At 38.8% G+C, this 18,895-nt stretch overlaps 1 protein-coding gene across 2 annotated transcripts in view; it reads left to right on the top strand.

Moving 5' to 3' along the window:
* The window catches only part of GPC6 (glypican 6), a 1,079,188-nt gene that overhangs the window by 92,828 nt on the left and 967,465 nt on the right, over nucleotides 1-18,895 (top strand). The gene's annotated exons all lie outside the window — the stretch shown is intronic.

Raw genomic sequence — 18,895 nt, 5'->3', positions numbered from 1 at the left:
CTCTGATGGAGATTTTTTTTTTTTTTTTTTACAGTTAACCAAGAGAACAGATTTCTTCTATTACCTGTAGTTTAGGATTATAGAGTTTAGATTACCCTCTGGTCAGGATTTCCAAGGCTGAAAATGGAGAACAGTTGGAGGAGAAAGAGTGGACTCTTCTGGATTCCATTTTCCTTCTCTTTATCGTGGATCTTTCTTCTTCCAAGCACTACTACTGTCTGCAACCTCAGTTGGTGTTAAATTCACTATAGAATTGGATTTCAGTTGCTCTCCTTAATAGCTGTGGGGCATCCCTTTTCAAAGGACTCACTAAAGATTCTTTTTGTTTGTTTCTGCTAACTTAAACACCGATGTTTTATAATATTATGAGGAAACTACTGATTTGAAGAATTGGGATTCATGTTTCTTTTCCTTTTTGGATTCTATAAATATAAATCAGCAAGTAACAAAAAGAGCCATTCCACCTGTGAAGTTATTATCCCCAGTGAGTTGAATATGGGCATTATAATTCACCAGTAGTTGATGATTGAATGGATCTAGAGGAAGAATGAAAAGGTAGATTTTAAAGATGAATATACAACATTAATAATTTTCTCAATAAGATATATTTGAAATGGAAATCCATGACAGGAAGCCAGACTAGGAAATCAGGAAGTTTGGATTTTGCTCTCCCTCCTCATCAGTTTCTCACCTTCCTTTTCGATTCGTGCCTTTGCCAAAGCTTCTTACATGTGTTTCTGGAATGTTTCCAGTAGACCTTTGGAATTGCACTTTGGTTTTCAGGCAGTGATTTCTGCCCTAGCTGAATTTTAGATATGAAGGTCATTCATCTGTATCCTGGAAGGATGATTCACATATTTATGTTCTAGAAAGTAGACTGAAAAGAAAAATTTGCTACTTTATTAATTAGGGCCCTTTCACATTTTGTATTCTCCAGCTTAATCATTTGCTTGTTTGAACTAAAGTCATCTTCCTTAATCACCATCATTAGTGGCTGTCCATGAAGGATTATCTCTCTGAATTTTATAAGCATGTTAGAATTTAATGCATTTTACATTCCCCCTTAGGGATTAGACATCATTCCATATTTTACTATACCAATATATATTTTTTAAAGCATGAGATTAACTAAAGTAATGTTCTACCTTGGTGATGGAGGGGAAGCCTCCTCCCCTCATTGGGTAGAGGGAGCAACTGGGTAACTAGGGAATCCAGTCTTGGTACCATTTTATAGTTTAAGCTTCCCAGGGCATTTCAGAAAGTTTACTTCTTCAAAGATGAGAATTTGGTATTCTCATTACTTTCATGTTGACCTTTCCCAGGGATGAACAGTTCATTCACTGTCTTTTGGAAACAGCCTGTTAAACACTTTGGGCGTCATTTAGAAATTCTTCCTTATAACCAGCAGAGTGTTCATGGCCTTCACTGCTTCCTAGTTTGGATCTTTAAGATGACACAAAACAGATCTATTCTTTTTCTACCTGATAGTCCTCCAAATATCTGAAGCCGCCTTAATATTCCTGTGATTATTCTCCTGCACATTGGGTCATGCCACCATTTCCCATATTCCATATTTTGAAAATCTCTCATGATCATGGTTCTCCTCCTCTGTCCCTTGTGCATATAAAAATGGACATCGGATTCTAGAAAGAAGCACCATCATCGTGCACACACACATAGCCCTTTCTGGCTTACTGTGTGTTTATGTGTTGTCTTGTTTCATCCTCACAGTGAAACTGGCAGACACAGACCTCTTCTTTGTACTCATTTTTGTCTGAATAGACTCAAAGCTCTAGGCAGGCAGGATCTGGTGCTGGTTTTTATTGAATCCCAACTCCATGCACAGTGCTTTGTATACAGTAGTGACTTCCTAAATAACTGTGGAGTGAATGAGCCCCCACTCCTCACCCTGGAGTTGGCACCAGGAGGTGGAGTAAGTTTCAGAGCTTGGGAGAGTGGTCAGTTTGACACAGGGCTTTAGAAAAAGAATTTGTGATTTGTTTGTTTGTATTGTTTGTGTACTTCAGGTTCTTCTAGTTTTTCCTGGGCTTAAAATGACTATCAGAGTATTTTGCACACTCAAAGCAATAATGTTTTAGTCTAATACGGGCTCATATAGAAAAAAAACAAACCAAAACCAAACCTCTCTCCTTTTCTCAATTTATGAAGTTAGGAGTTTAAAAAATTGCTTTTAAAAGGAGTATTAATCCAAAAGAATAAATGGAATAAAATGTCTGTTGGAAAATTAAAATTAGATACTTCAGTGAAAATGTTTATTGGGTAAATGTGATATGTGGTTTAGTTAATAATCCACCCAAAAGCAGATATTTATTTAAATGTTATATATGTTGATCATTTTTCAAGGCTCTTGAGATGTAATATCATGGACAAAGTCCCTACTTTTATGCATCTTATATTTTACTTGAGGAAGACAGGCAACTTAACAATTAAGCAAATAAGGCAGATAAGGTAATTTTTGATAAGAAGTAAAGGAAATCTACAGAGCAGTGTACTCAAGAACAACAGTAAGGAGGTGGCCCGGTGAGTTGAGACACGAGGGACCAGAGGGAGGCCGCTCTGCAAAGTGCTCATCATTTCCACGGAGGGAAGGAATGCAAAGGTCCCGATGTGGGCGAGTGCTCAGTGCCCTGAAGGAATTGCAAGCAGAAGAATGGCAGCTTGAGTACTTGGGATGAGTACTTGGACGTGTACAGTCCTCCTTATGTCGTCCTTATGGGTGAGAAGTCTGACAGATTTAAAAGTCGATTCATCAAAGTGGATGGACTGTGGATTCTAGGGATACAGGAGAAGCTGGGGGACTCACGGAAGGGGTTACAAGTAAGCTAGCAGAAACGTGATGGCAGCTCTGACTAGCAGAGGTCAGGGGTCATGAAGAGAAGTGGGTGGTGCATTTGAGAGAGCTATTGGAGGCACACTGGACATTACAGGTCATATTGTAGGGCCGGATAGGGAATGATGTAGAAGTGTGGTGGGGGGGGGGAATTAGCATGGCACTTATAAATATAATGGCAGGATGTTAAGGAAGAACCCCAGGAAACCCTGTTCCTGCAATGTCAGTGTTACTATTTTATACAAATGGACGTGGGGTTCATGAAGTGATGATGTTCCCACTTTGAGGCACAATTGTGCAGGCAGGCAGTTGGACGTATGTGCCGGACGTCTTTTTTTTTTTTTAATATAGATTTTATCTATTCATTTGGGAGACAGAGAGAAGGAGCACAAGCAGGGGGAGCTGCAGAGGGAGAGGGAGAAGCAGGCTCCCCACTGAGCAGGGAGTCTGATGCGGGGCTCGATCCCAGGACCCTGGGATCATAACCTGAGCTGAAGGCAGACGCTTAACTGACTGAGCCACCCAGGCGCCCCTGTGGTGAACGTCTTAAGGTGGTCTTCTCACTTTCCTATCCTAGATCTTAGTAGCCTGCTCCTATAGCCGCGTGAAGGAATAATGTAGAATAGTGTAGTCAGTCAGTGATACACTTTGGAGTCTTATTTTTTCTTTCCCAGGTCTCCTTACCTTAATTTAATCCGTTAAGAATAAAAATATATCTGATATTTGTTGTTCCTTAGTTCTGTGAAATAATGACAAGTCTTCTCCACCCCTGGCCGCGTTGAACCTGCACATGTGTAAATTTGCTAAGTTTTCCAAAACAGTGCAAGGTTTTACAAAGATAAGACAGTTCATTTACATAACCCAGAATAATTTGGCTGGCAGACTCAAGGAGATATAGTGTGTGGATCAAGTTTAACACATTCATTTAGATTGGCTGACTCCCCTGCGTTTCCTGTGCTTGCAGAGGGTCCCATCTGTTCAGCTCCTGGCCAGAGACCATTGTGCCTGTGAGCATTGAAATTTCTTATTGCAGACGCTCAGCGCTTCATAATTGGTTTAGGGTGCCCCAGATACTCACCAGGAACATTGTTAATTAGTACCAACGAAAGTGGCAATTATTCTAGAACTAGGATACTGCCTGTTACTAACGTACTCAGGTGACCGCGAGAGCCAACACACTTCTTTCCTGCACTTTCCCCCTTTTGCATCCTGGCGATTTTATAACTCAGAGACACCTTCTCCATTGCCCTCAAACCACTGAGCCCAGCTCCCAGACCCTCAGAAGGACTTCCCAGGACCTCCCATAGAGTGATCATCCCTTAATCTCCAGGAAGATCTCTCTCTTCCAGTTGATCTAAACCACTTGGCATTTCCTCCACAAACCCTTTTGTTTCCACACTTTGCATCTTTGCTCCTTAATTTCTTTCTGTTTGAAAGTGCCTTTTCACCCCCTTAATCCCTGCCTGTCACAAATGATACTCATTTCAGATGCCTGCCTGATGCTCCATCCTTTGATCTCCCAATAATTTGTTTGTTCCTCTCTTTTGATATTTTACCTCTTATCTCTTGTCCTAGTTCAACTTCTTAAGGGTTTATTGCCCCATCCCTGCATAGTCTGCAGATTTTTATGGTAGTGCCAGCAGAGTGCCTTACATGGAGGGTGTTGCCAATTAGGCTTTGTTGACTTCAAATGAGTTCTTAGTATCTAACTATGGTCTAACGATAAGCAACACAAAAACCAAAATCATCTCAAGGCAAAGTTCTGACATAACCCAGCCAGAGGCATGCCTTTCGAGGTCCCACTTCCCGCCCTGGAAGGAATCAGGCTGCCATCAAGGCCATTCTAACCTTTAATCTTTGTTCTTTTATGGTCAGCGTGGCCTGGCCTCTTTGTTTTCTGAGTGGAAAATAAATGCGAAGAGGGAATGCCTTGCTGAGTGGGCCAGCCGGGGGAGATAGCCCGTTGCCGAATCTGCCGCAGGGCTACCCTTTGAGAGCCCGATGGACTTGTTACATCCCGGGGCAGGCTTTCTCCTGGGTGATATTGTTTCCCTTTTGAATTCTCCAAAACCTGTCAGGTGTTTTCTTCCTTATCTCCCCGAGGACAGCCAGTTAATCTAAGATTAGCCTGACAGCCCCTATTTTCCAGGTCTCTGGTTTCATCAATAAAGTAGGTTACATCTTTTTTGAGCTCCATTACCTCCTCCATCACCTTGCTCTCTTGATCCATATTATGGTTTATTCCTTATACAGCCTGCCCCATCCACTTTTGGCCGTGTTCCCACTTCCTATCCCCACTCTTGAATGGGACCATTTAATTCAGTAATTGCTGGGACTATAAAAGCCTGACAATCCCTGAGCCTTTTGTGTGATGTTTTCACTTCATTGCTCTTCTGGTCGCCACGCTGACTTTGAGCTGAATAAGCTGAGTGACCAGTAGCATCCCTCGGAATTACTAATGAATTGCCACCTTTACTTTCTAATGTTAATGATTAACGGATTTCTTTCATTTATCATATAAAGACAATCTTCTAGGAATTTGGGAAAAGTTATAAAGACCCTTACTTCTTGGATACCAGAGGCAGTATCTTTAAAATGGAGTATACGCATCCTTGTGGGGATGCATAAGATATCCCATTATATTTATTTTGCTATCATGCCTTTTTATTCCTGTTTTTAAATATGCACAATATATTAGCACCATAGGACATGAACATAATTTATACAAATGCATCTGTTGATGTTACCTGCTCAAGATGATTTCCCTGGTAGGGAGGTGTGATTAAAATGTTTGGGACCCTGGGCTTTCAGAGCCACTTCAACTTCCAGCTCCTTGCCTTCCCCCTCCTTGGTTAGTTGTATGACCTTGGATCAGCTTATTTAGTCTCTTTGGGTCTTATTGTCCTCACCTCCCAACTGAAAACAAAACTATTCCTTAGGTTGCTGAGAGGTTTCGGTGGGGCAACGCATGTGAAGAATTTAGCAAGCGCCCGGAGCAGAGTGCGTACTGGTTACTATGGTCATGCGTAGTTTTAATTGGTGTTATTGTTGTTGATTTTTGCTGCCTGTCTGTTATATTGCCGCACTGTTATAGCATTTCACCACTTTTATAGTAGCAGAAGAACTGAGCCTACTCCCCATGTCAAATAATAATAATAATAAAAGCATCTCATACCAAACACATTAAAAAATGTGAATGAATGAATAAAAATTAGAATTTTAAAAAATACATGCACATACTTTCCTCCCTTAACATTAATAATATAAATAGGTTTTGTAATATATTTGCATAACTTTTGTAAGAGGGAGCAAAGGAATTCACTAGAGCTTTCAAAAACACTGAATCCATAATACATGCTGTAGGGTCATTTTGTTGGTACCATTAGCTTCTGATGAGTTTTCTTTGGTATTTTAGAAATGAAACTCTTTTAGATAAAGTTTATCGCAAACCTACTTTTTATTGAACATTGCCACAGCAGGTATGGTTTTGAAGTGATGCTCTAGGACAAGATGTCTTAAAGAATAACAAGCTTACTATGCACTTATCTGGTATGTTTGCTGAGATCTGAGGATGTCAGAGAATTCTTCAGTGAGGTAAAGAAAAGTTCACCCTAGTTTGCAAGACTGGTTCATGTGGAATTTATAAGAATGGACTGACCAGCATGCCCTTTTAAAATTCCTTGGTTAATCTCTTTATTGAAAGCTGCTGGGCTAGTTGATTAAGAAACCTTACGGGATGACTGCTTTTAATGTCCTACAAATGAAGCTGAATTGTTGCTTAGTAAATCACCATAGATCAAAGTGCTTTGTGGTCAGAGTGCAGTTATTATTATTATTTTTTATTGTTTCATTTTAGAATGAAGGTGAAGGGTTGAAGAAGGAAACATGCCGAATTTGACATCGATGATGTCTATTTACTTTTGTGCGCTTCTTTACGCATCTAATTTGAACAATTGGGCGAGGAGTGCAGCAAAACATAAATGGGTAAATGTAAAGCTCAATCAATTAATAATTTGTTCCTATTTATAATTGCCCGGTTCCTTCTTAGCCATGAAGAAATCAGTAGGCATATAGAGAAGACTTTGGGTGCTTCCCAGGGAAGCTGGAGAAACATCCCTGTTGGCTTGTCGGTGGTGTTAAATCCGTATTTCCATAGTCACCTCAGCATGAAATGTACACGAGACCGTTCAGTGTTACCCTGTGGTCTGATCTGAGGGGTACTAAGGGCTGATATTTTTGCTTCTTATGCTTCCTTGAAGAGTACAATATGTATTTTGTTGCTCTTGATTGTCCAGTGCCTAAAGCAGTATACGAATAGGTTTGGATGGATTAAGTGAATATGTGAGCATATATGTTTTGTGGACTGGGATGACCCTGAGGAAAGAAGTAAGAAAAAGGACTAAAAGAGTGGACTGAAAATGGAAATTGAATCTACCATAAGAATTCCATAAGGGTTTCAGTTCTATAGTGTGATTTTACTTCTGGAAAGTTGAGGCGTTGCGATGTTGCACTTTGTTATGTAGAGCATTGAGTAGGTATATTTAGTGGTGCAATACATGCAGGTTTGGGAAGGACTCATGTTTTGCCATGTGTATTTTTGTACCTTCTAGGACCACTCTAAAAAACCCATTTATCTATCTACCCTACCTACCTTACTCTTTTTTTTCTTTTCTTTTTTCTTATTTTCTTTTCTTTTCTTTTCTTCAATTCCAGTATTGTTAGTAGTGTTATATTAGTTTCCCGTGTACAATATAGTGATTCATCACTTGCATATATCACCTGGTGCTCATCACAGGTGCACTCCTTAATCCCCATCACCTATTTAACCCATCCCCCCACCCGGCTCCCCTCTGGTAACCATCAGTTTGTACTCTATAATTAAGAGTCTGTTTCGTGGTTTGTTTCTCTTTTTTTTTCTTTGTTTGTTTTGTTTCTTAAATTCCATGTATGAGTGAAATCATACAGTATTGGTCTTTCTCTGACTGCCTTATTTCACTTAGCATTATACCCTCTAGCTCCATCCATGTCATCACAAATGGCAAGATTTCATTCTTTTTTATGGCTGAATAATATTCCATCGTGTGTATGTTTATGCATGTGTGTGTATAGTGTAAGAAAAAAATATATTTATCTATCAATTGACACTTGGGCTCCTTCCATAATTTGGTTGTTGTAGAAAATGCTGCTATAAACATAGGGGTGTATGTGTCCCTTTGAATTAATGTTTTTGTATTTTGGGGGGTACAAAACCCATTTTGTAGTACTCATTTGACATCCAGTAAGTAGGGATCCATTTCAGATACTAAAATCAACAAATATTTACTAAATGTCCCATTCGATGTTTCCACGAAAACCAGCGTTAAACTTAGAAACTGAATCGCTACATCGGGTTCCCATTCTAATGCTTTAGCTAGAAGGCTGCAGCTTGCCTCACGGAACTGGAATAAGACCATTACTGATCATCAATTCTGCCAGGGCTGGCCAGTACCATAGGTCTATTCCATACCTTTGTTGTATTGTCACCATTGTTAACACCTTCAATTTATCCATTTAGTTTACTCATCATAGATTCATGGTAGATTAAAGCTAACTTAATATCCTGATTTTTCCACTGGTGATCATTACAGTGGCTAGAAAGTGCTAAAATGACATAGTTACCAAATGTTACCCACCTGGTGATGCTCTTTTTGAACAGAAGAGGATTTACAGAAACATCAAATAATTGAGAGAAGGGTCCACATCAAGTTTTTAATGAAGATATGTGTGAACAAAATGAATTCTTTACTACCCAACTAGTTTAGGAAATGGCCATATATTGCATTAGACAGAATAACTGACCTACGTTTAGACTGATGCTGACACAGCTGGGCCCAGGAGAAATAATTTCATCGTGCTCGACCATCTTCAGGTTCTGTGGTGACGTATTGTTTAAGTTTAGTGGTCTTCCTGGTATTTCAAGATATTGCAGATGCATTAGCAAAGACTTTCTAATGTGAATGCATATTCTCACCATAAATCATGTGGGGAGAGAAAGGCTTTTAGCACTTCTTTGGTATTACAGTGAGTAAAGAAATGTTTTGAGTTGTTTTTGTCATTTGAGGGATGAGGGGCAATGCTTAGTGAATATAGGGGTCTCTGGTGCTCCTCCATGCCAGGACCCATCTGAATAAAAGTGCTAGGCGTTAGAGGTTTCCTTTCTCCTCTTCCTCCCCCTCCTCCCCCTCCCCACTCCCTCTCCTCCCCCCTTCTCCCCCTTCTTCTTTTGCTCTTCCTCCTCCCCCTTCCTCCTCCCTCTCCTCCACCCTCTCCTCCTTTTTTCTTTAAATGATGCACTTGCATTCTGTACTGCAGCCTGGAACCTTTGATCTTTATTCTTCAGTTCTGTGATCCTAACTCAAGCTCCCTGTTGCACTTCAGGCTCACTCCAGACAGAAGTGATGAGATGAAAGTTATAAATGCTTTGAGTGACTGAGGCCTGCCAGAAACTTCCCTGGGAGGACAGTGGAGCAACCTTTCCAGTGCTTTTATGAAACATGAGCCATGCTGAGATCACCATGCAAAAAAGCGAGGTCCCAGGAAGAAACTAGTGTGGGGAGAGAGGCAGGCTCTTTTCTGCAGGATGTGCGGTGCCCTCACCAAGTAAAGGTTCTGAGATGAGCCACGGTTGTAAAAACATTTTGACGGGTCCAGCCTAGTCTTTGCACAACTTTTTTGACCATGGAACTGCTTTTTTTTTTTTTCTTTCATTATATTTTACTTAATATACTATCATTTGGGGAACTGTCTTCTGTGAATGATCCAAAAAAGAAATTGAGCCTGAGACAGCGAACCAGGGGTTCCAGTGGTGTGTCCTTCAGGTTGTACGTACTAATTGGCCGCTATGAGCAGTCTGTGCTTTCGTTTTCTAGTGGCAAATAGATATAAAAATCTCAACATTGTTAGGGACAGACCATTATAAACTAAAGAAAGTGAAGTTTTAGAATGAAAAAAAAGATCTCTTGAATGTTTTGTCCAAGTAAATGGTCATTTTTTTGCAATAGATCAAAGCCCATTATAATCAAGTACTAGTTATAGGCTTCATTTTCAACACCTCATTTTTTTATTTATCCTTTCTGATCCTCCTGGCATCTTACTTGCTTTACGGACTTGTTTGTAAAGATTTTGTTCACAGATGTAGAGTATGAGGTTAACCGTGACCTGATCTCTGATTAAAGTGTCAGACCCTCCAAATTAGTAGCATCCATATGATTGGATGCATTTTGCCCTGTGGAACCCAGAAACACTTTCAGAAACAGAAACTGCTGCTTCCATTAGTGATCAAAACATTTTAGAAAATATTTTGTCTTTCACCGATAGTTCTGATAGACTACAAAAAATATAAAGTTAGCCAGATCTTGGTTGGGGAAAGCATTCTGTCATACTAACTCTATTTTCCTCCAGCAGGAAAGAGAGCACATACAAATTTAATGAATAGAAGTTGGAATCACATTTCCTCTTTGTTTGGTCTTTTATTCTCTCCCTTAGGCTTAATATAAATGAGTAGAGTCACAAACACAGAGGGGATTTTTTTTTCCTCTGTAGAGAACATAGAGGTCACTAATGTCACTGTTTTGGGTCTGAAATAACACACTGCTCGAATATAATTCCAGGGAGTAAGCATCACACATTAGCCTCAATTTTGCAGTGACAGGTTTTAGTGGGGTAATGTGCTGAGAGGTGACGTTACATTTGCTCAATATGTTGTATTCTTGGCACCAACATAAGTTGGGTCTTTATTAGTTCAGAAGTGAAATGAACAAAGTCCTATTTGACACGTATTGATAATTGCTCTCAACTTAGGAACTGATTTAACAAGTTCTTTGAATCTTTTGCCAAAATTTAGGGAGTGTGTTGTTGATCTTTGTAGTCTTCCCGAACATATTAGGATTTTTCCCTCCTGAAGTCACTAACTTGTGCCATTGACAAATAGGATATGAAGGAGATTTTCAGGAATCCAACCTATTTTAAATACTAATTAGTTTCAGAAAAATTGATTTTGCTTTGTGCACAAATTCTAAAGAGCCTTACTCATTAAATGGATTTGTTCTTTCTCTGTAGGCTACACTAAGTGTTGAATATAAAAATATGTAATGCCCTAGAAAAAAACATCTAAGGTTATTATTTTAATATAAATTCTGTGTGTGACTAATTTGCCAGGCAGACTATTTGTACTAACCCATCTGATCTGGAGATATTACAAAGTCTAGAACTTTCAAGGGAACCTGTTTAGAAAGTTTCAGTTAAATATTTTGCTACATACCAATCTTCTAAGAAGATTTACATTAGTACTAAAAGGTGCTTCTTCACTTTGTACAGAAAAATCAGTATTGTAATTTGACTGACTGACCTTTCTTTCTCATCTTTGTACTAATGTTCTTTATATTAGACACAAGTTGTAATTTTTCCTCCTTTGTACTAATTTATTGCAATTTTTTGTGCCCAAGACGACTAGAACTCAATATAAGTAAATCTCTCTATATGCATATTTATAAAAATAAACACAAAATATAAAATTCAATGCAAAATAAATATTAGTGAACCAATTTCAACAGCCATTAGGTAAGTATATAATTTATGACAAATATTGGGTTAAATGCTGATATAAAACTGCTAATTAGTACTCTATTGAAATTTTGTAGGTGAGAGTCTTTTAGTTTTTCTCTCTTAATTTTAACAACAACCTTATGAAATATTGTTTATCCTAATTGACCATTTTACAGCTGAGGAAATAAGCTGAATTCAGTGAATTAGAACACAGCAGTATGGCATACTTGATTAATTTTGATTTTAAAGGGAAATAAACCCTCAAATGTCTTAATCGCTATGGTGCAAGTTAATATTTTTGGTTAAAGTTTCTAACATACACTCTTTAACGCACATAGTGATTTTCTTGTATATAAAATTGCAAAGAACTGACCTCCCATACTTTGGAGCTCTCAAAGTGGTTCTGGACCTTTAGGGCCTAAAATTTCATCCCAGTGCATTCCTCGTTGTAATCTATACTAATCATACCTGCATTGTAGAATATTTTGTGTCAAGACCCTGAGAACCTCAGGTAGAGTGAAATGTGTTTATATGTTTGGGCTTTAAGCCTTATGAGAAAGACTAAAACAAGTGTTAAGAAGACATTAACCCACCTTCATGGCCTTGACTATCACAGTGACTTTGAATGAACCCATGAGGTGAGAAGCTCCCCATTGATTTGTGAGTTGTTTCTTATATTCTCTTTGCTGCTTTTCAGAGGAAGACACAAAATCACACACATACATTCACTTACAGGCACACATTCACAGGCAGAAATAGATAGCATGTTAATGAAGTCTGGGATGTAGCTGAATCCTAGAAATTTGGATCAGGAACTTCTTTGTTATAAAGTAAAAGATGTCAATAGTAAACATAGGCCTTAATGAAATATTTGGTAGAAGCAGAATTGGAAAAAGAAAATAGAAAGACATTTCCTATAATTGAACAATGTGAATATACCTCAAAAAAAAAAAAATTCAAACGCAGCGATGTTAAACTAATCTGAAAAATAGCAAGTGGCATTCCCAACAGGCAGAATATCAATTCTATCCATTTCATGATACTGGTTGCAGTTAAACAAACTAATATTTTTATAGTCTCAATAATTAATATTTCACGTTTTGCTATAAAATAAAAATATAAGGCAACTCATAATATATAAATAATGTTTGTAAGACAATATTTTGAAACATATTTTGCTATCTTATAAAGTGGATGATTAGTATAAAAAGTGATTATTTTAAAACGACATTCTTAGACATGTTTTAGTAGTCAAAAATAGTTAACTACATTTCTCTTTCTGTCACAAACAATGTGACACACATTGTATACATTCAGATGACAATAATTAATTTCCCATTTCATACTTCTCAGCCATTTAACTAAAAGAACATTCATTCGAACTAAGGCTGTAGAATTATAGATTCATCAGATTTTTGCAGATAAAGAAAATGACATTCATAGTATTCCAGGGATTAGGTTAGTTGTCCGTGACTATTTTGTAGGTTTCGCAACTTCGGGAAACACCATGCCACATCATTACCTCTTTGTCAAGTGTGCCTCAAATAATTATTGTGAATAGTCTGGATTTACACTTGCCAAATTCCTTTTTAAGGACATTAATTGTATATATATATATATATATATATATACACACACACACACACACACACACACACGCACACACACACATATATGTATGTATGACTATATATATATATTCATGCAAAGATTAAGACTAGGTAGACCTAATATACATTTTTTTCTATACTACTTTGTAACACTTTAAAAACACAGGTCTCTGAGGCAATTATAGTTGATAGTGATAGATACTCATTTGTACTTCAAAAACTTATTTTTGTTTGACGGTTTCTCGAAAAGTTTAACATAGAATTATGTTAAACTGTATGACTCAGAAATTCCGCTCCTGGATACATACCCAAAAGAACTGAAAACATGTATTCAAACTCATACATGTACTTGCATGTTCATAGCAGTACAATTCACAATCGCCAAAAGGTGGAAACAGCCCAAATGTCCATTCGTGGATGAATGGACAAACCAGTTGTGGTTATCCATTCAGTGGAATATTATTTGGCCATAAAAAATGAAGTACTGACACACTAAAATGTAAAAATAAACCTTGAAAACATTGTGCTAAGTGAAAGTAGCCAGATGCAAAAGGTTATATATGAGTCCATTCATTTGAAAAGTCTAGAATAAGTAAATCCATAGAGACAGAAAGCAGATCACTGGTGGCCAAGAGTTGGGGGAGGGGGCAGTGAGCAGTAATTGCTTAATGAGTATGTGATTTTCTTTTGAGGTGATGAAAATATTTTAAAAATAGAGTGGTGGTTGCACAGTATCATGAATATGCTAAATGCCACTGAATCATTCACTTTAAAATGGTTAATTTCATGTTATGTGAATTTTACCCCAAATTATTTTTAAAAAGAATGGGTGTATCAGTGTTCTAATAAAATTTTATTTACAAAATGCTTATTGTTTTTGAAATTGAGCATTACGCATTTCAAAAATTAATATTAATGCATCATTGGGGATTACTTAAGGTTATTTAGATTATAGTAATTTACTACTTCTTAAAGTATCTAACATTTCAGACAATTGAGATATTAAATAGCCTAGTGAATTCTGGCAATTTACATTTTATAAACTTTTTAGTCTAAATTGAATTTGTTGAATTTGAAGCCTCCATGGGAATTTTCACAATTAGCACGCATTATCTACATATGTTTGTTTGCTATTGCACACAGTAACGCTTGGCTGGTTGAGCCAAGTTCTTTACATGCATTATCCAATTTATTTCTGAAAACAGCTTTATGAAGTTGTGCTGTTTTACCTATTTAATGGTTGAGGAAGCCAAGGTCTGTATTTGACTGATCTGGGACTGATCCCAAAGTTTGTTCTATAACCATTAAACCAGCTTTTTTTTTTTTTTCCCCAGTGAGATATATCTCACAAAATTGAGTTAGTCTCAATGGACTCACAATCCCTAACTCCAACCCCAACAGAGAAGCAGAGAGAAAAATTAATTTTTTCTTTAGGGGGAAAAAGTGTTACTAGATTTGCTAAGAGTCACACCAAAACTCATTCAGTGGCATATTCTAGAGTGTGTTAAAGTCTCATTATATAATTAAAGCATTAAATATACAAGGGAGCTTGACAAAAATGATAGACTATGTAGTATGTGCTTGTGAATCTCTTTTTAAATTAATCAGTTTATATCATACTTAAAAGTGTATTCGTTTATTCAATAAATATTTACGGAGCTCCTGATATGCTAAATAATATGAAGTCTCTGTCTTAAATGAGATGTCATATCTGAGAAGATACATGATAAATAAATATTTATTAGGCTATTCGTTTGTAATGAGTGTTACAGAGACAACAGGGTATAACAAAGTAAGATCTGGAAAGTACATGTGTGTATACCTATGTGTGCTGCGTGCCCAGATTTATATAGGCTGGTCAGGGTAGAGCTCATTGAGAGAAGATGGGCCAGAGACATGAAGAAAATAACTCAATAATTCATGTGAGTGTCTGCAGAAAGAACTTTCCAGGCATAGGGAACATCATATTCACGTGACCTGAAGAATGACTGTGCTTGGCATTTTTGAAAATCAGCAAAGGACTGGTTTGTTTGGATTAAAATGAGGGAAGGAGGAGTGGAAGGAAGTGAATTCATAGAAGTAAGCAGGTGACAGATTTTGCAGAGCCTTAAAGTCCTGATGAGGCCTTTGGATTTCATTCTAAGCAATATAGCAAGCCTTCAGAGTATTTGAGAGGAAATGGTCTTTTTTTTTTTTTTTTTTGAGAGAGGAGATGGTCTTAATCAGATTTACATCATAAATACAGTTGCTCTGACTGTTGTCCCATGAGTAGACTAAGCGGGGGGAGGGTGGAGATGGAGTAAAGAAGACAATTAGGAGAATCTTGCAGTCGTTGCTCCTTATCCTGTGTATGGTCTCTCCACCAGCAGCATCAGCATCACCCGGGACCTTTGTAGAAATGCAGACTCTCAAGCCCTACCCCAGGCCTACTGCAACACCCTTAGGTGGTTTGTACAGACTTTTAAGTTTGAGAAGAACTGATTTAGATGAGAAACGGGGTTGGCTTGGGATGGTCTAGACAAGGATGTTGGGGTGGATATTGGACATAACTTTTTTTTGTTTTTTTCCAGCGAGCACAAGCGGGAGGGTAGAGGGAGAGGGAGAAAGAATCTCAAGCAGACTCCACGCTGATTGTGGAGCCCAGTGTGGGGCTTGATCTCTTGACTCTGAGATCAGGACCTGAGCCGAAACCAAGAGTCAGATGCTTAAACGACTGCACCACCCAGGTGCCCCATAACTTTCTATTTTTTTGGATATAACTTTCAATTATAATCTGCTGAGGTATTGTATATCAGTGTGAAATAAGAGAAGGGTGAATGGGGTGCCTTTTACAGCAAAAGAAAAAAAACAACAGAGCAACAGAGATTTCTCGAAGGCACTAGAAATCTAGAATCTGGGTTGTGGTGGCTTTAGACCTGCAAGGGAGGAGTCTGAGGATGGGGGCTAGAACTATCAATTTGGAAGTCGTTGGCATGAGATGGTATGTGAAACCATGGGACTAGATGAGATCACCCAGACAGTGAACAGCTAGAGAAGAGGGAGTCCAAGGATTCAGGTCTGAAACACTCTAACACTGGAGGAGGAAGAACGTCCAAAAAGGACAACCAATAGTGAAGCTGTAGGGCAATAATTGGGAACATGTGGTGACCTGATGTCACTAGCCCCAAGTGTAGACAACATCAAAGAACTTATAAACCTCTCATGAAATGATCGGTTTGCCCATGCATTTCCCCCATTATACTACACGCTCTTCGAAACAATGTCAGAACAGCGCCTGACATTCCGAAGGTGTTCAAAACTAAGCCCCTGGAGAAATGAAGAACAATCGCTTGTTTTAGGTTAGTATATTACTTGGCATTTTTAGGACTTCTAGATTTATGTGGATTCTGCAGCATGTCAGGCTCTGGATCATCTGTTTTTTTGCACATGATTACTCACTTAAGTGCTATAGGTAACTTGGGTGGAAATCTTGGCTATTATGTTTAATGTCCCCTGCCATTTTCACTCCTTTAGAGTTCCCTCTTTGCTGTTTGGATGTAAATACTCACAATCCTCCCTTTTCCTTGGCAGTGCCTTCTCATCCGTCTCTGACAAAATCCATTTATGTCTTTACAAAGAAGGAATATTTTATCAAATAATAGCTTTTAGTCACAAAGGTGTGTTTCTTGATAGATAATCTGAGGAGAAATGAATGGAACTCTTGATGGTTTCCAAGGAACTGATTTGGTAAATCAGATTTACTGTTCTATGATCTATTTTTCTAAGAACGAGACAAGAACTGAGAAGCACGGCTCATAAGTCAAACCCCAGGCCTTTATTCGAAGTGTGTTTGCTTCGACCATTACTTTACTTCCTCGAGATTTAAGTTCAAGGTTCCAGGTCTGACACATTTGGTTGCAGGGCCAATGGTGAGTAGAACTATAGGATGATACACGGATTCGTAACTGAACAATCCAAGGGGAACTGGGACTCTCCGCTTTTGTTTACCACTATCAGCTTAATATAATTTAAAAGGCAAGTGACCATCAGAAGTCCTCTTCTTGGTGGTATGTAAAGTAGAAAAAAATCCCAACATGTGTTCTGTGTTAAATAAGCGAGGTTTGTTTAGAATAAAGTGAAGGCATTCAGTTTGTGAAGAGGGTTACATTGGCGTTTCCCTGTCCAGCCCCTGGGGTGTGTGTGGAAACTCTGTGCAGAGTGAGAGGATCTGAGCGGGCAGGTAGAAGAGGCATGTGGGGACTTTCGGGAAAGGCAGAAATCCCAGGACTAGCTTCACCCCTTTCTGTTTTTATCAATTAGAAAAATTAATGGAAACAGTTATATTCAACAAACTCAAATAATTCTTGATGAGCTCTTTTGTTCACAGGGCTGTGATGCCAAAAGTGCTCATTCCTTACGACATCTGGCCTTGGGCTGGTTACGGGCAGGAGAGGCAATTGATCATCTTCAAAAATAAGCAGCCAGTATTCACATCTTGATAAATATTGTCATTTCTACCCATTTTTCTCCTTTTCCTTTCTCTTCTCCTTCCTAATTTGAGTTGACCTGAGGAGATACTCTTCTCAAGATAAAAGTATTTTTAGCGGTTAAAAGCCATTTTCCGCAGACACATGTTAACTCTTGTTTGGGAGGGAAAGGTGTGTGAGACCCCACTAAGGCAATAGGGCAAGAACACAGGTGACACGAGGTGAAATATGATGTGACATAAGCAAAATGAGAGACTCAAAGGAGGGCAGCCATATTAATTTGGGTAAATCTGGAGGGGTTTTTCAGTGGAAGAGGCAGACCTTGGCTTGGACTTAAAGGTTAAGTAGGATTTGGGAGTTTAAGAAGAGAACAAGGAAAGGTGAGCATTTAGGGGCCCGCATCAGATGAGCAAAAGAACTGACATTCAGACGTCACTGATAGAAGAACTGTTCGGAATTTGGCTAGCCAGACAAGGATGTCACCGGAAGTCCCTCCTAGGGTAATGTTTCCCGAACTCCAGAGGCATTGGGTTGTTTTGGAAGACTGGGCTTCCAAAGTCCAGTCTTCTGGGCTCTCTGGGCTCACCCAGAAACGATGTAAGCAGAACTACGCTTTAAGAAGGTAAGTGGGCAGCAGTTTAGGGAATGGAGTCTGGTGTTGAGAGTTGGGAACAGCGACACCAGGATAGCAGTCCCGTCTGGAAGCAGTGAAGTCCCGAGGAAAGGTGGTCCTGGAGGGCAGTAGAAAGGAACTGGGGGTGGATGTGAGAAACACTGGGGGGGGGGGGGGGAAGGTCGGAGAGAAGTAAGACGGGGCAGGGGTGGGGTTAAGGGTCAGCCCAGGGGGAAGGGGGGGAAGCACACCAGGGACTGAGAGAATGGCGGCATCTAGAAGTAGATACGCTGTGAGGAAGAATGGGTTTGATGGGGCAGAGAATGAGTTTACTTGTCAGTTTGTGCCTGATGCACCTGCAGGAGGACACATCCTATAACCAGTTGCAAATAGAAGCTGGGCTTGGCAGAGAAAGCAGCGGTACAGAAAGAGATTTGGTCCTTATTTGTTGCAAGATAACAAGTGAAGCTGGATGTCATAACGTCATCCTTTGAGGTGAATTCATACAATTAATCTTCTAGCTCATTAAAAGAAACCTCAGAATGGAACTAAACAATGCATTGTAAAATACAACACACTTCTTTTGTCTCTGGTAGAGCAAGAGTTCAAGATAATTTCCATGAACAAGGTTTGTAGCAAGAACTCTGTTGAAAAGAGCTTCAGTGTTTGTGCCTATAATAGCCGATTCTTCCATAAATGTGAGCCATGATCCAGTGAAGAAGGCTTTTTCCTTTCAGGCATGACATGTGTTTGATTTCCAAGGGCAAGGTTT

This window comes from Callorhinus ursinus, unplaced genomic scaffold (assembly GCF_003265705.2).
Source record: "Callorhinus ursinus isolate GAN/ISIS: 27379988/994484 unplaced genomic scaffold, GSC_fseal_2.0 scaffold7, whole genome shotgun sequence".
Taxonomy (NCBI): Eukaryota; Metazoa; Chordata; class Mammalia; order Carnivora; family Otariidae; genus Callorhinus; species Callorhinus ursinus.
This window is presented reverse-complemented; position numbering and strand designations above follow the sequence as displayed.